General features: G+C 47.8%; 1 pseudogene; it reads left to right on the top strand.

Annotated features, from left to right (window-relative positions):
* Positions 1-731: 731 nt before the first annotated feature.
* LOC102841786 lies at positions 732-2,770 on the top strand (annotated as a pseudogene).
* The last annotated feature ends 445 nt before the right edge of the window (positions 2,771-3,215 follow it).

Below are 3,215 nucleotides of genomic sequence, written 5' to 3'. Positions count from 1 at the left end.
TGTAGAACAATTGATGCCTTTGAGTTGTGGTGTTGGAGGAGAATACTGAAGGTGCCATGGACTGCCAAATGAACCAATAGATCTGTTTTGGAAGAAGTGCAGCCAGAGTGCTCCTTGCAGGCCAAGATGGCTAAGCTTCGTCTCTCATACTTTGAACATATTTTTGGAGGGAACAGTCTCTGGAGAAGGATGTCATGCTGGTTAAGGTGGAGGGTTATAGAAAAAGAGGATGACCCCTAATGAGATGGATTAGCCAGATGGCATCATTGAAGGACTCAAGTGTGGCAACGGTAGTGAGGTTGGCCCAGCATCAGACATTGTTCATTCTGCTGTGCATGGGGTCGCTATGAATTGGTTCTGACTCAATGGCACCTGACAATAACAACAACATCCCTACACATTGAACTCCTCAGCCCAGAGACAGCTGTGACACTAAAGAAGTGTCAGCAGCTCCCAGCTTCCCCTCACACCTCTAAACTTAGAATTTCTGAACTGCAAAGTTATGATGTGCCCAGATTACGGGGTCCCCAAAGACCACCAAGGAGCCAATGCCGATGCAAATACACAAGGGTTGTTTATTCAAGCTCGAGCTCGGGCTCCATCTGCATGCGACGCAGCGGATTAGGGATGAAGCCCCGAACTCTTAGTCAGCGGGGTTTTTATAGGGATTACAAGCGGGTTCGGGGGTCTTCAGCTTAGTTATTCTAGGATTGGTTTACATTTTGCAAGGTATGGGGTCAGCCGGCTTCTGCCGTCTGTGGATACCCGGGTTTGCAGAACTAGCCAGACCTCTATATGAAGCAACAAAAGACACCCAAGGCTTTCAATGGACTGAAATGTTACAGAAATCTTTTGAACAAATTAAAGTGGCCCTGCTAGAGGCACCAGCCCTAGGACTACCTGATGTCACTAAGCCCTTCCACCTCTATATAGATGAAAAGAAAGTCATTGCCAAAAGTGTCCTAGTTCATTACATAGGCCCATGGCACCGCCCAGTGGCTTACTTGTCTAAGAAGTTTGACCCAGTCGCCGCAGGATAGCCCAGGTGCCTAAGGATGATTACAGCAGTTGCCCTGATAGTCAAAGATGCTGACAAGTTAACACTAGGTCAAGAACTATATATAATTTCTCCTCACACAGTCGAAAAATTCCTGAAGCAAGCCCCAGACCGTTGGCTCAGCAATGCTCGCCTGATTCACTACCAGAGTTTGCTTTTGAAGCCCACTCGAGTTATCTTTCAGACGCCAGCTGCTTTAAACCCCGACATGCTGTTGCCCGACCCAGACATAGATGCTCCACTCCATGACTGTTCAGGCATCTTGGCCCAGGCACACGGCATTCGAGCTGACCTGAGAGATCAACCGTGGCCAGATGCAAAAGACACCTGGTTTACTGACAGAAGTAGTTTTGTCCATGAAGAGTACAGGTATGTCGGGGCAGCTGTAGTCTCAGAGACTGAAGTTTTATAGGCTTAACTTCTGCCCACTGGGACTTCTGCTCAGCGAGCAGAGCTCATAGCATTAACTAAAGCATTGACTTTTGGAGAGGGTCGGAAGCTCAATGTATACTCGGACAGCAGGTACGCTTTTGCCATGGCACATTTTCATGGAATTATATATAGAGAAAGAGAGCTGTTGATGACAGAGGGCAAGACTATTAAGAATAAAGAAGAAATCCTGGCTTTACTGCAAACCCTCTGGTTGCCCAAGAAGTTAGCCATCATCCACTTCCTGGGACATCAGAAAGAGAATACGCCCATTGCCAGCGGCAATAACTTAGCCGACCAGATGGCCAGAGAAATTGCCTTTAAAGCCGGTGCAGCCCTAGTGATTTAGTTGCCTGATCCAGGGGACACCGCCTTGCCTGAGGACCCACCTTATACTGAGGCCGACCTAGACTGGATCAAACATCTACCCATGACACACCTCATAGAGAAGTAGTGGAAAACATCTGATGATAAAATAACAGTGCCTGAAGGTTTAGGGGAGCGTATTCCCACAAAAATGCATCAGTCCACTCACATGGGCATTCGTAAAATGCAAGACATCCTAAGAGAAGCAGGGATCAAAATTCGAAATGCTAACTCCAAGAGTGAACACATTCTTGCCTCCTGTAAAGTGTGCCAGCTCACCAATGCAGCCGGAACTTAAGCTAACCCAGGCTGCAGGGTACGAGAAGACCGTCATGGTGCCTACTGTGAATTAGACTTTTCAGAAGTAAAACCCGGAAAGTATAGTTACAAGTATTTGTTAGTCTTTGTAGACACCTTTTCAGGATGGACAGAAGCCTTCCCCACCAAGCGTGAGACAGCACAGATAGTAGCCAAGAAGTTGATGGAAGACATCCTACCGAGGTAGGGCTTTCCAGTGATGCTTGGGTCAGATAATGGACCCGCCTTCATCTCCAAGGTGAGTCAGGAGTTAACTAAGGTGCTGGGGTCCAAATGGAAATTGCATTGTGCATACAGACCCCAGAGTTCAGGTCAAGTAGTAAAGATGAATAGAACGCTAAAAGAGACCTTAACTAAATTAACCTTAGAAACTTCACTGACTAGATGACTTTCCTCCCTTTCGCCCTCTATAATGTGCATAACATGCCTTACAAGCTAAAACTTACCCCTTTTGAAATCATGTTTGGAGTGCCCCCACCCATCGTTCCAAACCTCTGGTCAAAAGTCCTTGCTGTATTTGATGACCAAAAATTGCTCCTTTCCCTAAAAAGTATCCAGCAGGTGCATTGCAGCATCTGGCCAAAGTTGAAAGCGTTGTAAGAGACTGGCCTGACCCCAGAGCCCCATCTCTATCACCCCGGAAATTAGGTCTACGTCCGGAGACACCAGCAAGGAAACCTTGAACCGTATTGGAAAGGACCGTTCGTAGTGATCCTGACCACTCCCAATGCCCTCAAAGTTGACGCCGCCTGGGTACACCACTCACACGCTCATCCAGCTGAGCCACCAGCGCCAAAAGGAGGCATCCCAGGATAGAAAATCTCCAAGGACCAAAACAACCCTTTAAAGGTTTATATTCTCAAGTCCTGTCAGCCAGCTTAGCCCTCTGGGTCGTCCTTAGCTTTCGTGGACTGAAAGCCCAGCCCCACAACAACCCCCACAGGCCAGTCACCTGCAAATGGGTCCTAAGAGGACCAAGATTTGCCCCGAGAGACCTGGAAGCCATTGTCCAAATCCAAATCCTTACCGGTCCGCCAGCAGTAAC

Source organism: Chrysochloris asiatica, unplaced genomic scaffold (genome assembly GCF_000296735.1).
Source record: "Chrysochloris asiatica unplaced genomic scaffold, ChrAsi1.0 scaffold00180, whole genome shotgun sequence".
NCBI lineage: Eukaryota > Metazoa > Chordata > Mammalia > Afrosoricida > Chrysochloridae > Chrysochloris > Chrysochloris asiatica.
Note: the sequence above shows the minus strand (reverse complement) of the source record. Positions and strands in the feature narration are given on the sequence as shown.